The 26,323-nt window shown below is 36.3% G+C and overlaps 1 protein-coding gene across 6 annotated transcripts in view; it reads left to right on the plus strand.

Moving 5' to 3' along the window:
- LOC124157679 (trichohyalin) overlaps positions 1-26,323 on the plus strand; it is a 443,734-nt gene that overhangs the window by 251,863 nt on the left and 165,548 nt on the right. The window lies entirely within an intron of this gene.

Genomic DNA, 26,323 nt, shown 5'->3' on the forward strand with positions numbered 1-26,323 from the left:
TTATTTTGTTCTACTTTAGTATCCTAGTCTTTATGTCGCGGCATTGAATTTCGTTTCTCCCTAATACACGGCAGACCATGAGTTTTCTCTCCTGTACTTTAGCATAATTTATTCAATAAGCTTGAATATACTTGTCAAAATTCGCCACTACCAATTCTTAACTTGTAAGGAAGTTAGAAGTTCAGAACTTGAAGCGGTGTATTTTACACAAACGATAGAATCAAATACGTCGACCCTTGCGATAATGCTCAAGCGCTGGATGCCGGTTCGCGAAGCCGGTTCCATTTTAAGTTTTTTATAAAGCATACTCTAGAAATTATTTTCATAAGCCATGCAAAAAATTTAAATAGCAAAAACTAAGAGTCACTAATATTTCTCCGCCATAAAGTTAAAATTAGGCGATCATGAGGTGACATAACTTAACCTTGTCTAACAAATACTACAGGCAAGGTTTGTTTCCTTCCTCCGGGGAAAATGGCTTACCATGGCACAATCGGTTACCTGTCATGTTTTGCAGGTCCCCAGGGTAATCCTTAACGTCAGCCATATTAGCCACACAGTCATCCCTTAATTTCTACAGACGGTAGAAATTAAGAACACGGCTACAGTATCTACGATTTATTTGATATAATCTACAAATACCTGCCTTTTTCGTGTTTCTTTATGGCCTGCTCACCTTTCCGTCCCCGCCTTTATTATTCTGCGTATTTTAATGTTCTCATGCATACTAACGCGCTATGCGGGCTGCAAACTCTCCAGGATAACTTTGTTAAAGGAGTCCGCATGTGCTGAATGCGGAATGAGTTCGCGTTTTTTTTTTGCTGACCCAAAAAACGGGATTTCACAGTGGAAATGCAAAACCATTTCTTTGTAGCATTTTGTCTTTACGTTTTTTGGACACTGTTTCTGGTCTGGAATTACTAATTTGTTGGTAATTTAGCTGTAAATTGGTTGGTGAATTGAGCGATTCTCTTTCTTAGATGTCAGTGTTACTATTTATCTTAGATAACGGAACAAGTGTTTAATTACGGCTTTGTATGTGGTCGCTGTAAAAAAATCACTATTCGAATTTATTTTTAGAAATATTTTGATACATCTACCTATTGAATAGATAGATGGTTTGAGAGGAATAATTGAGTAACTGAGGTCAAAATTTTACCATGTTTTTATCCCGAACCCATTTTAGAACGTAAAAAAATAATTGTCATTTTTATCCAGTGTGTTGAGGGAAAGGTTATTGACCGAGCATTCATTTAATACATTTCATTTAGAGTAGGGTTTGTAAACTACTTACGAAACGGTGCATCAATTGGTCTCGAATGAAATCGTCCAGCGAAAGTGGATTCTCCTTGCCCATTTTAAATTAGCAAGAAATAATTCGCACCGTTCGAATGTCCAGAAATAAGGTCTACGAAATTACTGGGTCATCAACCGAGGGATATTATTCCAAATGCCTTTCTTAGTAGTCTTGAGCTCTTTTTCCATTTCTAGATGGGTACTTTAATAATAAAAGTTTTTCCTTCTAATTTTGTATTTTGTCTCTGCTTATTTATTCAGTTTTTGAGGCAATAACGGCTAAACTAGATGTACTATGTCCAGTACGAATGAGTAGAACCTGGTGCTATGAAGCTTCAATGGATGAATACTCGACCTAGCTCTAATTACCTTGTCTCGGATAAAATCGTCAAGCGAAAGTGTATTCTCGTTGCACATTTAATACAAAGCAAGAATAAACTCGTACCGTTCGAATTTCTAGAAATAACGAGCAGGAAATGACTGGGTCATTTACTGGGGAAGTAATTATAGTGATTGTGCTTACTAAATATTTTTAATTACTTCTGTTAGTCGTCTTCTTCGAAAATAAAAACCATTTTGCTCGATTTTAAATTAAATGATCCCATTTTCAGTTGGAAAAAGAGGATTTTGAAGCCTCTAATGAACTTTCATGTGGCCAAAGTAGGATAAGTTTCTATTATTCTTAGATATTACTTCGCGAAATTAATGCTAAAACAGTGGAACTCACCTATTGCTAAATTTAGAAAGTGGATAGTTCATTGTAACTCTACGAAAAGTACAATTACACTGGAATGTTATTCCATTAAATCGAGAGCACCAAGCGTAAGCTGTTCAATATTCCAGTAGAAAACTTTTCATTTTGCTTTCATTTCCCTCCCATTAATTATTTCCTGTCTGTAGAATTTGATTGCAAAATTCACAATTATAATTATAGTTGTAGATAGATTGAGATGATTATAGTTTATCACTTTTGTAATTGGTGCTATGACGAATCACCTTTAATGAATTCATTGACCATCCATTAGCTGAGTAACAATTTTTCTCTTCCAAAATCCTGAGGATTATAGAAGTTAACGATTAACTATATAATTTTTGATTGTGCATTGATCATTAGTTAAAATGAATGCGCTGTGCAACATTTTCCTGTTGCGAACACGTTACTATATCTCGTATAGCATCGAATGATATACTTTCGATCAGCTTTAATTTCAGTTAAATTTAGCCGTAATTATAGTCTAACCTAGATGAGTCAATTTTAAACTATTTATTATAATTATGCGGACCGCAGCGACAGGGGATGAGCCTTGGTGTGGGGGCCTTAGCGAAAATTCGTGGCTCGCTAGTGCTTCGGTCATTCTCACCTCGCGACGCTTGACTTGAGCCATTGGGATTACCCGATTGAATTCTTCACGCTAACGAGTCTTTTGTGGACTTTAGTGAGTATAACGAACGGTATTGTTTGCTTGTTTCCGTTTTATTTAATTTTAATAAAGACTGGCAGATGCAATAAAGAGTGCCTGGTTTCAGTGTGAGTCTTTTTCTACATCTTCCTTATGTACCGCATGCAGTTCTGAGAGAGTTTATATACTCGCGTTTACTGCCTGTTACATGTTATAATGGTCAATTTTCGTAGTTTTTTGGGAAAAATGTTCGTCTATTAAGTGGTATTTCATTGTTTGAATGTCAAATTTAGCAAAGTCTAATCAATTTAGTTGGTCATAGCATATTATGCTATGAAGATATTTTTCGATGAAAATATTTCCCCATGCTACTCGTTTTTATAGCTAAGAGAGCCCTTTGTATAATTGAAATGACTCGTATAGCCTCAAAAAATGATTTTTTTTTAGCATTTGAGGGAACGGTTTTGGTGAATGTGTGAATCAAACTTAGGAATACCTATGGAAATCGTTTGTGTAATATTAAAATTATTTCAAAATCGCTGGTTGGAAATCATGTGTGAACTCAATTTTATTTGGCTTGCCTAGGTGTTTATATGGCCTATGCAGTTTTCATGACCAGGTTACCTTGGGATGCCTAGAAATCCTTTTTAAAAACATGAAATTTACTCCAGCTTCGGACTGAGGTCTTTAACCTTTAATTCCTTCATAAAATCGCCTATGTCGTAACGTCCTCCCATGACTGCTTATAAGGTGGAAATGATATTCTTTTTTAAAACAGTAAAATGAAAAACAATATGGTAATTAATCTTGCCCAGGCATTTGTGCGTTATTACATTACCGCTCTTTGTGTGACGGGTGTTATTCGGGTTTTAAAAGCAATCCCAGTGGCATCACCGTAATCTTGTTTGCATACTTAAAAATTTAGGAAGTTTGACGAAGTAATTTCCCTTGATTAACAGCTTATCCCTTGATCTCTCTCTCCATTCTCCCATCCTTCTCTTGCTCCCTGTCTTCCGCAGCGTCTGCTGCTTTAATCTCGCCATCTGTGCCGCGCACCCAGAGATACGATCGCTTAGAATACGAACCCCTCCTAAGCCCGTTCGTCTCTCCGAAAACTTCGCAGGCTATGGCGCTCGGTTCCGCTCCATTAAATTAGTCGCCCGACTTGTTGCGTCTTCATAAATAAGCGCTTTGAAGCAATTCGCCTCATTCCATTGAAGGCGATGAGAGTTGTGACATTCGTCTGCGAAGCGGCGGGTACAGGTTTTATTCCCTTGGCTCGTATGGAAATGCCTGAAAGTTGACAAAAGATTCCCCGGTTATATCCTTTTTTCTCGTCGCGTTTGTGCAAGCACTCGGCTCGCGAACGAACAATCGTGGGCGTATATAGAGGTGTCGCTCTTTTGCGATAGTCTGCTCAGATCCACGGGCGTTCTTTCATGTGAAAAGCCTAGCTCAGAAGACAAGTATGATTCGGCTTCGATGGCTGCGCATTGATGAATGGGTTTATACGGTATGTTTTATTGTAAGAGAAAAATATTGTAGCGGGGTTGCTTGAGATGATTGACCAAGAATGGATGGCATCTTAAGGAAAGTATTGCATTTAATCACGAACTGATTTTCATTTCAGCTTGAGGCGTCTTGATTTATAAAAAGTTTCCCATTGTATTTACATACGCCTTGAAAACAACACTGAGGACGGCCTCTTGACAGAGCTTTTCCGTCATTATGGCCATTTCTCAAATGAGTTTCAGTCATAATAACTAAATAATTTGTTCAAAATAAATATTTTAAACCAATTTTATCAAATAAGTTTTGAGAATGACTCGTGATAACAAGCTTCATTTCTCATTAATCGAATACAGGCTTGCTTTTTGAGGATTTTGACCTTATAGATGATATTTGAATGCATTTCCTTTGAACACCTTTTGAATAAATCTTTGATGTCTCCTATCGGTCAGGCCCATGTGATGAGGTCGACTTGACGTTTTAATACCTATATTTTACATATTTGACATATATTGGAGGAATGTTTTTTCACCAAGCTTCCCATGAAAGCAATAATACAAAAATTTGATATTCTTTGTACCTTCTTAGGCTTTAAGTTGGCTTTAGGACTTATTTAAACGAGTAACCTAGTATTTCGGAATCTTATCATAAATTTGAACTGGTGTTTTGAATTGGTGCTCTTATTATTCTGGGTATCTCTAGGATTCATAGAATAGACGTATAATTTTCCAATAGATTTCCATTTCCAATATCTGATATGGTGGAAGACCTGTTGCAATGTGAAGTTTGCCCTTTAAAGTAATTTTGGATATGGACACATTTGCTGGCATGTGCGCAAAACTACTTTTTTATCCTTAGGGAGACCCCAAATTGGTAAGCTTTTGTATCCAAATAGGTCGCCTACCTGTTACGTGCTTGTCGCCATTCTCCTCTATCTTAAATTCTTGATCGATTTCTTATCGAGGGAGTAAATGGAGGGCATGGGGATTTGGATAAAATGTCTTCGTTTTTAATTACGCGAGTTCAATATCCCAACATTCCTGCAAGTTGGTAGTAGGGTGAAAAAAAGCGTCCTGCAGCACCTGCCATTTTTAATTACGCTCCGCCATCTTTAATTACGCTATCACGTGACTTTTTAATCGACCGTCACTTGTTTTATTGATCGTCATTTGTTTCCCTTTCATCTTCTTTATCGATATTCACCTATTTCTATTTTCTCTGACGTAATTTACTTTTACGCTTCTCATTTGTTTTCTCTCGTCGTTTGTTTTACCAATAGCAAATGATTTTCGATCGTCATTTGTTTCCCTTTCATCTTCTTTATCGATATTCACCTATTTCTATTTTCTCTGACGTAATTTACTTTTACGCTTCTCATTTGTTTTCTCTCGTCGTTTGTTTTACCAATAGCAAATGATTTTCGATCGTCATTTGTTTCCCTTTCATCTTCTTTATCGATATTCACCTATTTCTATTTTCTCTGACGTAATTTACTTTTACGCTTCTCATTTGTTTTCTCTCGTCGTTTGTTTTACCAATAGCAAATGATTTTCGATCGTCATTTGTTTCCCTTTCATCTTCTTTATCGATATTCACCTATTTCTATTTTCTCTGACGTAATTTACTTTTACGCTTCTCATTTGTTTTCTCTCGTCGTTTGTTTTACCAATAGCAAATGATTTTCGATCGTCATTTGTTTCCCTTTCATCTTCTTTATCGATATTCACCTATTTCTATTTTCTCTGACGTAATTTACTTTTACGCTTCTCATTTGTTTTCTCTCGTCGTTTGTTTTACCAATAGCAAATGATTTTCGATCGTCATTTGTTTCCCTTTCATCTTCTTTATCGATATTCACCTATTTCTATTTTCTCTGACGTAATTTACTTTTACGCTTCTCATTTGTTTTCTCTCGTCGTTTGTTTTACCAATAGCAAATGATTTTCGATCGTCATTTGTTTCCCTTTCATCTTCTTTATCGATATTCACCTATTTCTATTTTCTCTGACGTAATTTACTTTTACGCTTCTCATTTGTTTTCTCTCGTCGTTTGTTTTACCAATAGCAAATGATTTTCGATCGTCATTTGTTTCCCTTTCGTTTTCTTTATCGTTATTCACCTATTTCTATTTTCTCTGACATAATTTACTTTTTACTCTTCTCATTTTGTTTTCTCTCGTCGTTTGTTTTTCCTAATATAAGATTTTCGATCGTCATCTTCTTTTCCCAAGCTGCTTCCCCCACTCCAACCCCGCCAACCTCTCCCTCCCCCTTAACCGCTGGATGTTCTGGGTTCGATAGGAAATAATTCGACAAATGAAAGGCAAAGAGGTGGTAGATATTTTTTTTTATTGTATGTATGCATGTTTACAAACATTTTATAAATTTCAATTATCGATAATATTATCCATTCGGGAAACTATAGTTTTCAAGTCATTTGCTATGCTCGATAAATCTGAAGGGTAATTCTTGGGACATGGGATACCAAAGAGATTGAGATCATTTCTTCCAGCCCTCACCATAGTGTTATTAAATTCACTGTATTCGTAAACATCTTTCTCTCTAAAAAAGTAGAGGATCCCATTAGTATGTCTAAATGCAGATTGTATACCTGTAGGTATCTGTGGCATTAATTTCTTGTGACGAGCTTGACTCTTCGGTCTAAAAGTGCACTCATCCATTTCAACAATGAATTCCCCACTATGAAATATTAGTGTGCGGGCAGAGTATGTATTAACAATTGCTTGAATTCTAGCGTTTCTAGGAAGGCCGGCGGATATAATATTCATAGGACGACCTTCAACTAGCTCCATTGTTGGATAATTAACCATGTATATCAGGCCCTTGATAAATATTACAATTTCTCCACTAGGCCTGCGATAAAGAGCATCAAAACCATTGAAATCTTGCTCAGGTAAAAATGGTAACCAATCTGTGATAAGCTGAGGGCCAACGATGTCTATTCTTTCAGTCACTTCCATATCCACATACCAAAACCATTTTTCATGAAATAAATACAGCAAATTATTGATTATGAGTAACTGGCGTACATTATCAAGTTCACACAAAGTCGGACGGTGAGTATTATTTTTTGCACCCTAAGGAGCCAACAACTCTTAGCAATACCCAATACCTCTCCGAAGGACCCGGGTGACTTTCGACTTTAGAGGATAACCCCCCAGGTGGAGGTTGCGGTGGGGCAGGGAACGGACAAAGTCAATGAGGTCCGAAGGGCATGGCAAGGAGAGAAGCCGGGGGAAAAACAAGGAATAGTAGGTACGGGGCCACCCTTGGGGAATTTAAGCCCAAGCTCTGGCATCAAGCTACGCGCATGCTGCATACTTCATGTCGCCGAAAAAGGATGTGGGTCGCCCGTGAAGAGATAGGCCGTCGCTCCTGCTGCCGGAGGAGTTTTTTTGAGTGCTTGCCTCCGACAAGAACCAGTGTCGCTGCTGGCTTTCCAATCACCTCGCGTAGATTAGCGCTTGTCGTAACAAATGGGAGGACATCAAGAGTCCCATTTGCTCCGACAATTTCGCTGGAACGTCAAATTCCTATCCTAAGCGGCCCGAAGTCGATCCTCAGAAAGGTGCTTGATATTTTTTTAGGAGTCTCTTGAAACATTCGGTTGTCTCTTGAGAAGTGTATTTATATGCGATATAGAAGGACTCCTATTTTGTTTCACATGCTTAATATTTGGTACGTTATGGTACCATAAGGGAAAGCTTTATAACTTTTATGCTTAGATACTTTAAAATATGAAAATTTTATCTTTTTCTAATAATCCATTTTGTCACTAATTTGCTCGCAAACTCTAATGTATTATTTTTCTTATTACGGATTTCTTTGCTGAGGAATAAATATATTTCTCTCTATTTATTTTATCTTATGTGCGGTACGTTCTATGTTGTAATTCATTTTAAAGTCACTTCAATTTTCTATTTGTCATTGCGCACAAAACTCAATTCAATTTTTTTCTTTAGATCATGATTATTTTTGGTACTATGTGTTTTTTCATCTCCGCATTAAAGAGTTTTAAAGTTAGCCTAATGACAGGCTTATTGCCACACAGGCCACCTTTCTTTCCAGTATGGAAATTATTACCAATAAATATAGGTATGGAAGAAATTGTATTATTATTAATCATCTATTTGTATTTATGTTTTTATTTGTATTTTATATATCCCTGACGTTGATACGATGGTGGCCCGGAGGAGAAATAACTGCAGAAAACAAATGAAAAAATTTCACCTCGGCCGGGAACCAAACCACGGACTTTCTGCTTTCCGGGATAAATATATCTATGCATCGATTATAAATTCACTGTTGTTGCCCCACACATAGGAATATTGTTTTAATAACAGTTCAAAAATATTCATCCTAGGTGCTATGCGTAAGATTGTGTCTTGGTATTGACACCAATGTATTAGACAGAGATAGCAGGAATCACTCAACATTTTGGGGAACAAAGACTCAAATGTGATAGGTGGTTGTTGTCCATTGTGCATAAGTTCTCCCCTAGCGTAGTAGACCAATATCTATAAGTTAACCTTTAGCCGGTGATGTGTGGTCTGAGAGACCGCCGCGTTTCTAAAATTATGCATATTTTCAAAATTGCTATTTCAAAATATCTATAATGCTCGTAAACGTCATAATTTTGTACAATAATGACATAGCACTTTTAAAATTCAAAGTTCTTATTATTTATTTCTAAAAATTTGAAAGTGAGTTTTAATAGCGGTCTGAGAGTCCTCACGTCACTAAATTAGAAATCCAATAAATGTAGTGCTGGTGGAAATGATTCAAAAAGTTGTTAAAACAATTACCAGTGATTTTTCAAGAATAATAATAATAATTAGCAATTTATAAGGAAGCATTTCTAGTTGCATAACGTGGATAATTTAATACTAAATTTTAAAAAGTACCATAGTGAAAATAATAACTCAAGTGTTTTTGATATCAGTTTTTTGATCCTGTTTCAATTAACAATTTTACTGAAAAATTTGGTTCGTATTTGGAATGCATAATATTAAATATAAGTTTTATAATAGTTGAGAAGCCAAAGAAACAGCAAACTAAGCAAAAAAAATGACTTTGCGACGTCTTACGAATTTTTGTTTTATTGCGGTCTCCCAGACCGCACATCATTGGTAGTGTATCAAATATTTCACGTCACTGGTTAAGGGTTAATGATTGATCTTATCATGCTCAATGAATTAGCTCCTTATCAAATAATCTAATTCTCAGGAAATTTACAAATTATAATTTATCATCCTTTATGTATTTACTTTCAATCGCTTTTATCCACCTCATGAAGTGACTTTCTACTTGGTGAAGTTGGAAGGTAAAGACTCTCGCTCAGTTGACGAGAATATTTAAGTGATTTCCTCCGACGATTGTCAGTGGTGTCGTTAGGTTTTCAATCATTCGGCCTAGAGTAGTACTTGGAGTTACAAATGGATTGGCAATAATCTAAGTCCATCGGATGAGCACAAAGGTCCCATCGGATTGAAGTGTTGGCTGGAGTGTGGAGTTCCTATTCTGAGGGCCCCAAATTCGAATTCTGCAGAGGGGTTGGATATTTCTCTAGCGGCACATTGGGGCACATGGCCATCTAGTGTCGAGAGAATGCACTCCTAAGAGTCTCACAACGTGACTTGGTGAACAAGAATTCTCTCTTTCGGTCCTATCGCTTCAAAAATAGGGATTTCTTTTGATATATATATACCAAGAATGTCGACAAAAATAAAAAATATCCTATTATTTGACGAAAAAAATTCGAAGCACTGCATTAAATAATTAACTTATAACAAAGTCGCAAATTTCACCAAGGATGAAATCGCTTTGAAAAAAATCTTTCGCCTCACTTGGATATGAACCCGGATATTCCGATTAAGAGTCAGGTATGCTACCAGACACTCAACCAAGAAAGTATTTTTCACCACTCAAATCCTCGTCTAAAAAAAGTCCATTTCAGTGTCACGAGAAGTGAAATAAGATATACTCGAAATATCCCCATCTAAGTATTAACGCTGACACCCAAGTGTTGCGTTTAATATTCAATATTCCATTATGTGGCTCATTTATTGTATTTTCATAAACTGCTTTCTTTAAAGCAATATCGATGGAATGTACATCATCCATTTTTTCCTCAGCGATCTCTAATACGTTTCTTGGATCATTCACTTTAATTTCTAAAGGTAATTCAGAATTGATTTTAGTATTTTCTGCTTGTAAATAATCCCCATGATAAGAAAAGCCTGAGCCATAAAAGTTGTCAATAGGAACCTTTCTGTTAACTTGCTTTTACCTAAAATATACTTCAGCGCAAAGTTACTGATCAGTAACTTGATGTAATCGTATCCATGTGAATGTTTTCCCGGTTTGAGTCATTTTTTCCCATTTTTTCATTACCATACATTTGGAAAAGAGTGGATCGCTTTGCATTCACCACAGCGCCGAGGACATTTTTGAAAGTCGATTAAAATGCGATCGAAGTGGCAACAGAAGTCAGCCTTGTATGGAATGGAATAGGGCCTCCTCTATGCAGTCCCCTAGGACTGGGCATTCAATCTATCCACAAAAACGATCAAATGTATGCCGAATTAGGCAGTAGACTGTAAATCATTTTCGATGCTTCCTTACAATCAAGCAATCACGCTGTAAGATTTATTTTCTACGATATACACAAATTTCCTGCGGTATCCACCAAGATGGGTATTGCCACAGTTTGGAGACGACATTTTTCAGCATAGCGCGACCAAGTAATAATAATAAGTTGAGCTCTCCCAAAAACGTACAATTGTGAAAACAACACATAAATAGGGAATCTCTAGGTTACTCCTAAGATCGAAACCTGTCTGGGGATAACCAAATACTGTGCAAATGTTTTTAAGAAAAAGAACGAAATACTACAGCGAAATACGCTGTGCAGCGGCCTTAGTTTGCGGAATTATTTTACAAATTTACTTCACACATTCATTCACATTCACTCACAAGTGGGCTATATTAACAAATTAGATTATTGAAATGTTACGAGATGATCACGACGATAAGTTAAATTTGGGAAACGGAAATATTCATAAGATTAGAACACGAATAATACTGAATTTTGAAGACAAAATTTCGTTGCTACAGCAAAATTTACACTATTTTAATATCTGCATCTGGTTTCCACGACGTATGTTTCAAATGGTTTAAAGTTTACCAGCCTTCCACTTGATATGAAATAGCCCTTTCGCAAAAGAATTTTCTCCCATAAATAAGACTAAGTTAAATAAATAAATAAAAATAGAAGTTATTCTAGTAGATTATTATAGTAGAAATCATTAACCAATGAAAGCAAGAACGACGTATGAGTTGGAAGTTTCCAAGGTGGTTGTAAATATACTGGAGTGGGCACCACTGGTTCCTAGTGCTGAGCGCAGTGTGGCAAGAATGGGGGTACTTGGGTCCAGGATGGCCACGCCTACCTTGACCAAAACATTGATAAACCCATAAGAGTCAATGCTAACAATTAACGTATCACAGTGATTAAATTCATTGAAAATATCACTTGACACTCTGTTTTATTCTCAATCCTATTTTACATCCACTTCAAGATGGCTCTCTCCTTAACAATCCATTATTTATCTTTTATCACCATAGCATCGTCTCAAACAAAGAAATAAAATAAATCAAAATAAAAACAAACATGCTCACAAGTAAACAAAACAAACAACAAATGAACTGAAAAATATAAAATAAACTAAAAATATACAAAAGTGATATTGGTCATAAAGACACATGCATCACTATTTGGTCAAATATTCGGTGATACGTTAAAATAAAATATCGCAAACGAACACAGTAAACATTTTTCTATCACTATGGGAAGACTTCGTAAAAATATGCCTCGAATACCTTTTCCCAAGGAAAAATTATCGTCAATCACCACGGTTCCACTGTGCAACTAGCTTGGCCAAAAGTAGCATTTAACAAGTGTAAAATATCCATTCCCCTGCACTTCTACAAGTAATCAACCCATTATTCCCCAGACTGTAGTTAGGGATTTAAACTTCGGTTATTTCGCATTTTCCGAATTGTTTTGGTGTAAATAATATGAATTTTTGGAATACAAATATTTTCATCATGTTATATGATTTTCATAATGCTGCGAATACGCAACGCTGGAAAAACTCCAGTAAATAAATACAAAAAAAGTAATTTCTAAACCTTATGATGCATCTTTTATTTTTTATCTTGATTTGCACACTCGACATCTTCGCCGGGAGTTATCGGTATTCCATCGGTAGAAATTCCACATTCCGCCTTAACGGACATGCTGGGGTATGTCATTTTTCCTCGGGTGTCTCGTATGTAGGCATCGATTTTTATGCCAAACGCCATCAGTCATTAAAATACAATTACATGAATGAAAATTTTGGTTGAAATGGCAAAATTGGAACTAGTGATATAAATCAGAGGCGATTATAGGAATAGAATACTTGATTATATACGGACACTGTTTGAGACTGAGTCCACAATTGTCAAACCAAGACACGCGGAATTCTTACCACGCTTAAAACTCGAATACAGCCGCCTCCAGATAGTTACAGCCTCTTTGTAAGTTTCCTATTCACGGATATATTCTTATAATTCAGTCGGCAGTGGCTATAAATGTTATCACACAGACGCTTCAAAGGTTTGAAAATCTCTAAGGTTGCAGCGGGAGAACTGGAACCTTCTGCATTCAAAACCAATCCACACTCTCAAATCTACTTCCCGAATCTCCCCATTGCCGGTCAGGCGTGTTAACCAATTTCCCGAAGTTCACTCTGAGAAAATGGCATATTTTTACGAAGTCTTCCCATAGTGATAGAAAAATGTTTACTGTGTTCGTTTGCGATATTTTATTTTAACGTATCACCGAATATTTGACCAAATAGTGATGCATGTGTCTTTATGACCAATATCACTTTTGTATATTTTTAGTTTATTTTATATTTTTCAGTTCATTTGTTGTTTGTTTTGTTTACTTGTGAGCATGTTTGTTTTTATTTTGATTTATTTTATTTCTTTGTTTGAGACGATGCTATGGTGATAAAAGATAAATAATGGATTGTTAAGGAGAGAGCCATCTTGAAGTGGATGTAAAATAGGATTGAGAATAAAACAGAGTGTCAAGTGATATTTTCAATGAATTTAATCACTGTGATACGTTAATTGTTAGCATTGACTCTTATGGGTTTATCAATGTTTTGGTCAAGGTAGGCGTGGCCATCCTGGACCCAAGTACCCCCATTCTTGCCACACTGCGCTCAGCACTAGGAACCAGTGGTGCCCACTCCAGTATATTTACAACCACCTTGGAAACTTCCAACTCATACGTCGTTCTTGCTTTCATTGGTTAATGATTTCTACTATAATAATCTACTAGAATAACTTCTATTTTTATTTATTTATTTAACTTAGTCTTATTTATGGGAGAAAATTCTTTTGCGAAAGGGCTATTTCATATCAAGTGGAAGGCTGGTAAACTTTAAACCATTTGAAACATACGTCGTGGAAACCAGATGCAGATATTAAAATAGTGTAAATTTTGCTGTAGCAACGAAATTTTGTCTTCAAAATTCAGTATTATTCGTGTTCTAATCTTATGAATATTTCCGTTTCCCAAATTTAACTTATCGTCGTGATCATCTCGTAACATTTCAATAATCTAATTTGTTAATATAGCCCACTTGTGAGTGAATGTGAATGAATGTGTGAAGTAAATTTGTAAAATAATTCCGCAAACTAAGGCCGCTGCACAGCGTATTTCGCTGTAGTATTTCGTTCTTTTTCTTAAAAACATTTGCACAGTATTTGGTTATCCCCAGACAGGTTTCGATCTTAGGAGTAACCTAGAGATTCCCTATTTATGTGTTGTTTTCACAATTGTACGTTTTTGGGAGAGCTCAACTTATTATTATTACTTGGTCGCGCTATGCTGAAAAATGTCGTCTCCAAACTGTGGCAATACCCATCTTGGTGGATACCGCAGGAAATTTGTGTATATCGTAGAAAATAAATCTTACAGCGTGATTGCTTGATTGTAAGGAAGCATCGAAAATGATTTACAGTCTACTGCCTAATTCGGCATACATTTGATCGTTTTTGTGGATAGATTGAATGCCCAGTCCTAGGGGACTGCATAGAGGAGGCCCTATTCCATTCCATACAAGGCTGACTTCTGTTGCCACTTCGATCGCATTTTAATCGACTTTCAAAAATGTCCTCGGCGCTGTGGTGAATGCAAAGCGATCCACTCTTTTCCAAATGTATGGTAATGAAAAAATGGGAAAAAATGACTCAAACCGGGAAAACATTCACATGGATACGATTACATCAAGTTACTGATCAGTAACTTTGCGCTGAAGTATATTTTAGGTAAAAGCAAGTTAACAGAAAGGTTCCTATTGACAACTTTTATGGCTCAGGCTTTTCTTATCATGGGGATTATTTACAAGCAGAAAATACTAAAATCAATTCTGAATTACCTTTAGAAATTAAAGTGAATGATCCAAGAAACGTATTAGAGATCGCTGAGGAAAAAATGGATGATGTACATTCCATCGGTATTGCTTTAAAGAAAGCAGTTTATGAAAATACAATAAATGAGCCACATAATGGAATATTGAATATTAAACGCAACACTTGGGTGTCAGCGTTAATACTTAGATGGGGATATTTCGAGTATATCTTATTTCACTTCTCGTGACACTGAAATGGACTTTTTTTAGACGAGGATTTGAGTGGTGAAAAATACTTTCTTGGTTGAGTGTCTGGTAGCATACCTGACTCTTAATCGGAATATCCGGGTTCATATCCAAGTGAGGCGAAAGATTTTTTTCAAAGCGATTTCATCCTTGGTGAAATTTGCGACTTTGTTATAAGTTAATTATTTAATGCAGTGCTTCGAATTTTTTTCGTCAAATAATAGGATATTTTTTATTTTTGTCGACATTCTTGGTATATATATATCAAAAGAAATCCCTATTTTTGAAGCGATAGGACCGAAAGAGAGAATTCTTGTTCACCAAGTCACGTTGTGAGACTCTTAGGAGTGCATTCTCTCGACACTAGATGGCCATGTGCCCCAATGTGCCGCTAGAGAAATATCCAACCCCTCTGCAGAATTCGAATTTGGGGCCCTCAGAATAGGAACTCCACACTCCAGCCAACACTTCAATCCGATGGGACCTTTGTGCTCATCCGATGGACTTAGATTATTGCCAATCCATTTGTAACTCCAAGTACTACTCTAGGCCGAATGATTGAAAACCTAACGACACCACTGACAATCGTCGGAGGAAATCACTTAAATATTCTCGTCAACTGAGCGAGAGTCTTTACCTTCCAACTTCACCAAGTAGAAAGTCACTTCATGAGGTGGATAAAAGCGATTGAAAGTAAATACATAAAGGATGATAAATTATAATTTGTAAATTTCCTGAGAATTAGATTATTTGATAAGGAGCTAATTCATTGAGCATGATAAGATCAATCATTAACCCTTAACCAGTGACGTGAAATATTTGATACACTACCAATGATGTGCGGTCTGGGAGACCGCAATAAAACAAAAATTCGTAAGACGTCGCAAAGTCATTTTTTTTGCTTAGTTTGCTGTTTCTTTGGCTTCTCAACTATTATAAAACTTATATTTAATATTATGCATTCCAAATACGAACCAAATTTTTCAGTAAAATTGTTAATTGAAACAGGATCAAAAAACTGATATCAAAAACACTTGAGTTATTATTTTCACTATGGTACTTTTTAAAATTTAGTATTAAATTATCCACGTTATGCAACTAGAAATGCTTCCTTATAAATTGCTAATTATTATTATTATTCTTGAAAAATCACTGGTAATTGTTTTAACAACTTTTTGAATCATTTCCACCAGCACTACATTTATTGGATTTCTAATTTAGTGACGTGAGGACTCTCAGACCGCTATTAAAACTCACTTTCAAATTTTTAGAAATAAATAATAAGAACTTTGAATTTTAAAAGTGCTATGTCATTATTGTACAAAATTATGACGTTTACGAGCATTATAGATATTTTGAAATAGCAATTTTGAAAATATGCATAATTTTAGAAACGCGGCGGTCTCTCAGACCACACATCACCGGCTAAAGGTTAACTTATAGATATTGGTCTACTACGCTAGGGGAGAACTTATGCACAATGGACAACAACCACCTATCACATTTGAGTCTTTGTTCCCCAAAATGTTGAGTGATTCCTGCTATCTCTGTCTAATACATTGGTGTCAATACCAAGACACAATCTTACGCATAGCACCTAGGATGAATATTTTTGAACTGTTATTAAAACAATATTCCTATGTGTGGGGCAACAACAGTGAATTTATAATCGATGCATAGATATATTTATCCCGGAAAGCAGAAAGTCCGTGGTTTGGTTCCCGGCCGAGGTGAAATTTTTTCATTTGTTTTCTGCAGTTATTTCTCCTCCGGGCCACCATCGTATCAACGTCAGGGATATATAAAATACAAATAAAAACATAAATACAAATAGATGATTAATAATAATACAATTTCTTCCATACCTATATTTATTGGTAATAATTTCCATACTGGAAAGAAAGGTGGCCTGTGTGGCAATAAGCCTGTCATTAGGCTAACTTTAAAACTCTTTAATGCGGAGATGAAAAAACACATAGTACCAAAAATAATCATGATCTAAAGAAAAAAATTGAATTGAGTTTTGTGCGCAATGACAAATAGAAAATTGAAGTGACTTTAAAATGAATTACAACATAGAACGTACCGCACATAAGATAAAATAAATAGAGAGAAATATATTTATTCCTCAGCAAAGAAATCCGTAATAAGAAAAATAATACATTAGAGTTTGCGAGCAAATTAGTGACAAAATGGATTATTAGAAAAAGATAAAATTTTCATATTTTAAAGTATCTAAGCATAAAAGTTATAAAGCTTTCCCTTATGGTACCATAACGTACCAAATATTAAGCATGTGAAACAAAATAGGAGTCCTTCTATATCGCATATAAATACACTTCTCAAGAGACAACCGAATGTTTCAAGAGACTCCTAAAAAAATATCAAGCACCTTTCTGAGGATCGACTTCGGGCCGCTTAGGATAGGAATTTGACGTTCCAGCGAAATTGTCGGAGCAAATGGGACTCTTGATGTCCTCCCATTTGTTACGACAAGCGCTAATCTACGCGAGGTGATTGGAAAGCCAGCAGCGACACTGGTTCTTGTCGGAGGCAAGCACTCAAAAAAACTCCTCCGGCAGCAGGAGCGACGGCCTATCTCTTCACGGGCGACCCACATCCTTTTTCGGCGACATGAAGTATGCAGCATGCGCGTAGCTTGATGCCAGAGCTTGGGCTTAAATTCCCCAAGGGTGGCCCCGTACCTACTATTCCTTGTTTTTCCCCCGGCTTCTCTCCTTGCCATGCCCTTCGGACCTCATTGACTTTGTCCGTTCCCTGCCCCACCGCAACCTCCACCTGGGGGGTTATCCTCTAAAGTCGAAAGTCACCCGGGTCCTTCGGAGAGGTATTGGGTATTGCTAAGAGTTGTTGGCTCCTTAGGGTGCAAAAAATAATACTCACCGTCCGACTTTGTGTGAACTTGATAATGTACGCCAGTTACTCATAATCAATAATTTGCTGTATTTATTTCATGAAAAATGGTTTTGGTATGTGGATATGGAAGTGACTGAAAGAATAGACATCGTTGGCCCTCAGCTTATCACAGATTGGTTACCATTTTTACCTGAGCAAGATTTCAATGGTTTTGATGCTCTTTATCGCAGGCCTAGTGGAGAAATTGTAATATTTATCAAGGGCCTGATATACATGGTTAATTATCCAACAATGGAGCTAGTTGAAGGTCGTCCTATGAATATTATATCCGCCGGCCTTCCTAGAAACGCTAGAATTCAAGCAATTGTTAATACATACTCTGCCCGCACACTAATATTTCATAGTGGGGAATTCATTGTTGAAATGGATGAGTGCACTTTTAGACCGAAGAGTCAAGCTCGTCACAAGAAATTAATGCCACAGATACCTACAGGTATACAATCTGCATTTAGACATACTAATGGGATCCTCTACTTTTTTAGAGAGAAAGATGTTTACGAATACAGTGAATTTAATAAAACTATGGTGAGGGCTGGAAGAAATGATCTCAATCTCTTTGGTATCCCATGTCCCAAGAATTACCCTTCAGATTTATCGAGCATAGCAAATGACTTGAAAACTATAGTTTCCCGAATGGATAATATTATCGATAATTGAAATTTATAAAATGTTTGTAAACATGCATACATACAATAAAAAAAAAATATCTACCACCTCTTTGCCTTTCATTTGTCGAATTATTTCCTATCGAACCCAGAACATCCAGCGGTTAAGGGGGAGGGAGAGGTTGGCGGGGTTGGAGTGGGGGAAGCAGCTTGGGAAAAGAAGATGACGATCGAAAATCTTATATTAGGAAAAACAAACGACGAGAGAAAACAAAATGAGAAGCGTAAAAAGTAAATTATGTCAGAGAAAATAGAAATAGGTGAATAACGATAAAGAAAACGAAAGGGAAACAAATGACGATCGAAAATCATTTGCTATTGGTAAAACAAACGACGAGAGAAAACAAATGAGAAGCGTAAAAGTAAATTACGTCAGAGAAAATAGAAATAGGTGAATATCGATAAAGAAGATGAAAGGGAAACAAATGACGATCGAAAATCATTTGCTATTGGTAAAACAAACGACGAGAGAAAACAAATGAGAAGCGTAAAAGTAAATTACGTCAGAGAAAATAGAAATAGGTGAATATCGATAAAGAAGATGAAAGGGAAACAAATGACGATCGAAAATCATTTGCTATTGGTAAAACAAACGACGAGAGAAAACAAATGAGAAGCGTAAAAGTAAATTACGTCAGAGAAAATAGAAATAGGTGAATATCGATAAAGAAGATGAAAGGGAAACAAATGACGATCGAAAATCATTTGCTATTGGTAAAACAAACGACGAGAGAAAACAAATGAGAAGCGTAAAAGTAAATTACGTCAGAGAAAATAGAAATAGGTGAATATCGATAAAGAAGATGAAAGGGAAACAAATGACGATCGAAAATCATTTGCTATTGGTAAAACAAACGACGAGAGAAAACAAATGAGAAGCGTAAAAGTAAATTACGTCAGAGAAAATAGAAATAGGTGAATATCGATAAAGAAGATGAAAGGGAAACAAATGACGATCGAAAATCATTTGCTATTGGTAAAACAAACGACGAGAGAAAACAAATGAGAAGCGTAAAAGTAAATTACGTCAGAGAAAATAGAAATAGGTGAATATCGATAAAGAAGATGAAAGGGAAACAAATGACGATCGAAAATCATTTGCTATTGGTAAAACAAACGACGAGAGAAAACAAATGAGAAGCGTAAAAGTAAATTACGTCAGAGAAAATAGAAATAGGTGAATATCGATAAAGAAGATGAAAGGGAAACAAATGACGATCAATAAAACAAGTGACGGTCGATTAAAAAGTCACGTGATAGCGTAATTAAAGATGGCGGAGCGTAATTAATTGTAGGGGGGAGGTAATTTAAAATGGCAGGTGCTGCAGGATTCTTTTTTTTACCCTACTGTTGGTCATGAAATAACTTGACTGCGCCTTTAGCGTTTTGAAAGTAAAGTGGGGAAATTGCGGTCATTATCTGTTTGCCATAGGTTGGATCCCTGCAATTCTATTTCATGAGATTTCTTATCGAAATTGCCAACCTGTTTCATACTCACTGACTTAAACAGTCCGCGTTATAGTAGTCCTCGTGCAATCTGATAGTCTCCCCTCTCTTGCTGCTACCTTCATTTATCAACTTTTTTAAAATGTTATCTCGCTACTGAGATTTATGCTCTACAGATATCTCGCAGTGAATATTATGTGTGGCTCATTATCAAGGAACAAAAAAATTGTGATGTCGTGCCTGCTACAATTTTAATAAGTTCCACCGATTCAGGCGTGATATAGTTATATAGGCACTTTTCCATAATTATTTAATGCGTACGACGCATTTCGGCTCTCATATGGTACTCATTCAATTTTGGAAAAGTGCAACCACCTTTCATTTCAGTACGCTACATTTTTGTTGATTTTCATTTACTTTTTTCATCCCGGTTATCTGTTATATTTTTTCTCTCGCTTTGCATTTATCTCTTATTACGAAGTAATCATTCGTTTCTATCATGTGTATCGATATTTCTCTGCTTGATACACTGAATGATGTTATGGCTAATTAGAATCCCCGTCATATCTATTTCTCTTGGAGGTTATTTCAGGATTTGATGATGCATATTGATTGTAAAATTAAATTACCCATCTCAGTCGTGGGGTTTGCGATCCGAAATTTGCAATCACGGTTAATCAGACGCGGGCAATGCCGTTTGGGCCGTTGATTTGACGGATGAGAGATTTAACGCCCTCACGTTTAGCGCAATAGAGGCTAATCGAACGGAGTTACGGGAAATCCTATTCAACTCCCGTCTTTACTTGGGATTAAGTAATGAATTAACCGTCCTTGAGAGTAGTAAAATGACGATACTTAAGCCAAAAACCGTCAAGTGACTTGATAGTTCTCCTAAATGTACGAGGGATTAGGGTATGCCACGTTAATCCCGAGCTACGGGATCTCCGCTCATTGAAGTAAACGTGAATAGGTATTACATAGGCCAATTCTCTTAAACATACGAGGTAAGAATAATATTTTCTGTCTTGATGGATATGGAAATCTGAATTCACCGTAAAAGCTGACTACTTGAACCCCAACCATTGGTTTGATAGACGGGAGTCCTATTCACCGAGAACGAGTTATAATCTACTGCTTTGTAACGCATTATGATACCTATGAGCAGTAACTTATATTTTTATATGTTTTTAAGGCATTATATTTCGGAGAATTCGTACATATTTTGCCTTATATGTATATTGTATTTTCTTATCTATAAGCTTACACATTTTATCATTTCTCTTTTGCCATTGCTTTGGTACCTTGTGAGTTATTCTTTCGGTAAGGCCCGAAATTCTATAATTCATTGGTATTGTTGATGCAGGATTTAATAAAGATTTTATTTAATAATACGGGCGGAGTTCTTTCAGTTAATCAAGCCAGAGATAAGCCTTTGTATTTAGTCAGTGATTATTTCACGCATAAACCCTTTCCCTATATCCTTTGACCCATTCATGCCTTAAGCAACCAATCACTATGAAGTAATTAACATTGTACGAATATGCTACCTTGTCAACCTCCTGCCCTAATCCTTCTTATGTGACTCCCAATCTACCTTATGCAACTCTCCCGATGAAGTATCGAAAAGTTTTGGATGCAATCTACCCCAAAATCCTCCTATTTATTCCAATCTTATTGAACTTCCATATGACCCTACGACTAGACAACATTTACATCACAACGCGAGAAATGGTTAAACAGCGACAGAAAAACATCACGTCGCTAGCTGTAGGACGAAATATATCTCAACCGAGAGCATAAATTACAGTTGTCACTTTAAGCTAATCGCCACATTTTCAATAATGAAGATATAGAATGAAAGTAGTTTCATTTTGAATGTGCAAGATTTGCCTAATTAGCGCTATGACGTATACAGTAGCAAGTGAACGGAGAGTTTACACAAATAATATTTTGGAAATAATTAGCCGTGGTAGACAATGAAATTAAAAGAAATACATTTTCCATTGAAATATATTAACCTGTGTTGCCAATTTTTATTTCTATGGCGTTGTAGGAGCGGGCTATGAAGATTCGGATATGGTCGGCCAGTTGACAACCTGCTATCCGATTGTTCAAGGATCAATGTAGCTATGAAACACATACTCCTCAAAACACTTATGCTTTTCATATATCTGGAATTGATATCGGTGGGATAATTGTAAAATATTTTTATTTTCTTTGTTTATCGTAGTGAACATCACTTGTCACATTGTTGCGGAAATGTTAAGCTGTCCCCTTTTCTGGAATCACTCTAGTATGATAAACGTTTGATATATAATGTCAGGTATTTTTAGAAATATTCAGTAATTTACCAGGATTAAATCTGGAAACCAATGCATTTTTTCCAGGCTGAGATACAAATAAATCTCTTCACATCCCCCGCTGAAAAATTTCGAGCACCGAAGCTGAGTTTTGAATTCTATGATGACATATTTTTTTTTTTTTTTACAAACTCTGCTTTATTGCCAAGGATTTAACATATTAATAAATAATGTGTTATAATGATGATAACAGCAGTAGTTTCAAAACAATTGCTTTAACCAATATAACAACAAAAAAAGATTTTTATAACATTAGCAGCAATATATCCTCACGGTCCTGCTAAGCCAATCAAGGCTTGTCAGCAGGTGCCGGCTGGAGTGTGTAAACATAAAATTATCCATAAAAATACATATTGAGTGCGTTCACAGATAAAGAAAAGACAAAAAGAAACAAAACCATGTATGTGGAATTAACACTCAATTAAAATACAACAAAATATTTTCATTTGCAACAAGCAAAAATATCTCTCATTTAAGTAGTACAATTTCCATCACAAAAAAATGCCTTCACCCACAAGAAAAAGCATCCACTGCATATAAAATCTTAGTCCAGAAAGATTAATGTCAAGCTTGTGGTAAGATATTCATTAAGCTTCTTTTTTTAATTCACTCAAATGATTTAGGCATTTAAGGCATTCAGGTAAAATCATTAAAAATCATTGGTATTTTTTACCTTTGATTTGTTTTTTCTATACTACCAATCCAAACAAGAGAAAACATCACCATACATGTGGAATTAACACTCAGTTAATATACAACATAATACTTTCCTTTACAACAAGCGAAAATATCTCTCATTTAAGTGGTACCAATTCCATTACAAAAAAATTACCTTCACCCACATGAAATAGCATCCAATTGCAGAAAGAAATCTTTGCTCAGAAATGATTATTGTATAGCTTGTGCTAAGATATTCTTTTAGTTTTCCCCCTTTTTTTTAATCACTAATTTAATGTGGATTTGAAAAAAAATCGATCTTTTCTGACTCACTTAGGGTAATTATACGTATTTTTCGCGTAAGAGTCGTCTTGATGCATTATTACTTGTTCCTCGTGGCTGTAGCTGAAGATTTGAAACTTCTTTGGAGCGTCTTGGAGGTAGTGAGTTTAGATGCTCGCCTCTCAGGCCTCTTGCAATGTAACGGCAAGGCGTCGTCCTCCCCCTAGAAAACCTTGAGCAGTCACTCAGCTCCCCCCTGTGAGGTCTAATGGATCTACTCGGAGACGTCGCAAGTGCCCTTAATGATTGCTTCTTCCGCAAGACGCTCGCGTCGATGTGGCGCTGGTGGGGCCCCCGCTGCCGTGGGATTTTGGTTTAATCACGTCAGCGGAAGGGTTCCCGCAGTGTCATGTGGAAGAGGAGGAGACCTATTCTCGTTCGTGATTGGTTTTACGTCATCGACAAAGGAGCTAATCATTAGATTCCCCGGAAGGTGTTGCGCCAGGCCAGGGCTATTACCGGAGACGGAGTGGGGGATTTCTCGACCCTAATCGAACCCCTGTCGGACCTTATAAGTATACCATGTCCAGTGGCGTCCGACGGGTGTTTCTGAGATGTTCCTCCGCTTTTTATCGCTGATTGGTACTTACGTCTTCATAGTCGTAAATCTCCCCTCTTTGCTCAATGACGTTGTGATTTACTTACGTTGTCTTCGGGCATCGCTCTTGTTTTCCTATTATCTGATTCACCTGTAATTTTGCACTCTTTCGGGCGGAAATTATGGCTGTTCCTTAGTCAAATTTGTCCAGCCGAGCTTTAGCTTTTTATAGCTCTAACTTGTTTCTTATATTTTAAACGTGAACCAAGATAGAAATCAATAACCTAGTTATAACTTCTTTTCCAACATTGATATCAGTTTATCTCGTGAGTGAAGAAGCATCTTGGAAATATATTGTTTGAAATATCCGTTTGTATATGTATGACCTGGAAATAGTATATGCATGCCTTTTTGTGAACCTCAATGCATCTTTGCTAATCTGTCGGTGGAAGAAACTATTTTATCCTCGAAGTAAATATGAACAAGAGGGATAATCGAGTTCTATCAATGCGACCAAGTTTGAAATGGCTAAGTTCGAGATTACATAATTGGTCTTATTGGTCGATTAAATGTTTTCATGCTGTTTAGTGCGGTAGGAATTTTTCCTATTGAACTTTTTGCTCTCAAAGAGTCGACGTTTTCCTTACCACTAATGATATCATGCAAACATCTTAATAAGTATATCTATAAGCTAAAATAAAATATCAGGTAGTTGAAAAAATCTAGCGATAAATTATTTTATTCGCTTGCGATTAAATTGGCGATTGTACTTTTTTGATAATTTTGTATCGCCTTCTCGACATGATAGTCGTTTTGGACGCCGTTAAGATTTAATTGTCCACGAGAGATAATTATTTTTGCGACTTTGAGATATACTTATATGCGAATAGGCGAGTCTTAAGTCTAGAGTAAAAGTATCCAGCAATTGCCATAATATTTATGTATTTATTTGAATGGGAGGCTTTCAGAATTAATTTATTTTATGCATGCATGCAATTCAGGTTTAGATTTGAATATTTTGTTGCATATCATAAAATTTTGAAACTCAATAATTCTGAAATACTGTCTCTCTGTTAATTGTGAGGCACGATTTTGAATAACTTACATTCTTTGTATAGAATCAGAATAAATTTCAAAGTAGCCGGTACTTCTTGATGCCTCTCAGATGGAAAGCGGATAAGTTAGTTTCGTTCCCAATTGGCTCTTTTACTCTCAAATTTGTTCCTTTGGCTTATCTTCATGGTGAATTGTTTTTCCCTTGGTGTTCTGTAAAACCTAAAAGGTTGGTAATTATTTTTGGGCTCTCTCCTGTTGGGCTAAATGTATCTACACGTATCTCGACCATGACGCAGCCTCAAGGGGTGTGTTTTCTGGTTTCCATTTAGGCGACTACATACTTCGCTTTACTGCGTTTAGAGTCGTTAAAAGCAAACGCCTGACTGTGAACGAGTTGGTCGCCTCGAGATAACTTCATTACGAATCGGCTAGCGCGCTGCCACCACAAGGAGAATGTTTAATCCCACGCCAGAAACATGTCTATCACGTTTCATCTCCTTCAAATGCTTTTCTCTGGATATGGTGTCATTAGGGGAAGGCATTTGTTTGCAATGACAGTGCATGCAAGATAAATAAAAAAAACAGATATTTCCTCGTGCCTTTGCGGGAAACGTTTTTGACCTGCCCACAATATTTAATTCAGTTGGACTACTGTTAAGGCCGTTTTACACGGTAGATACACGGAATTGCGAAGTCTCACGTACGTGTGAAGGCGCATTCAAAATTGCGTCGTGTAAAGCGGTGAATTGCTAGAACACATGCGAGAATGCGTGGATGCGAGACGGCAAAATAGCCCCTGTTCTAATTTCGTTCATGCATGCGCGCAATTCCACGCCATTTTAGAAATTAATGCAGCTCTAACCTGCGCAATTCCGTGTACCGTGTAAAACGGCCTTTAAAATAGTTTTTCGTTCAAATATAGAAACGTTGACACTACAAAAATTTAACATTTTCCATTTATTTTGACAGCAATGGCACATTCTCAGGATTGTAGCCCGAAGTTTAAGGTCGAAAATGACCCAAATTCTTAAATAGCATATCGATTATCCCTGGGGTAAATAGATATACGTCAAAACGAAAACAGACAGTATTATAGTCTTAACGTGAAATAATATGATACAGAAGCTTAATATTTTGCTGTATAATTCTGTGTTAATATTGAGAGAGCGCACATAAGGATTATCGTTTATTTAATCACTTGGGTAGCGATTAGGATTGCTCTATGTCATTCTGAGTACTGCAGTAGCGACAATTAGAGAGAGTGAAGGATAATGCTTCAAAGCTGTGAATACAAGTATACCTAGTTAAATCATCAATCAAAATTTGGAAACTGGAATTTTGATTGAGTTATGTGATTTCACCAAACTAAGCCTGAAAC

The sequence above is a fragment of the Ischnura elegans genome, chromosome 4 (genome assembly GCF_921293095.1).
Source record: "Ischnura elegans chromosome 4, ioIscEleg1.1, whole genome shotgun sequence".
Taxonomy (NCBI): Eukaryota; Metazoa; Arthropoda; class Insecta; order Odonata; family Coenagrionidae; genus Ischnura; species Ischnura elegans.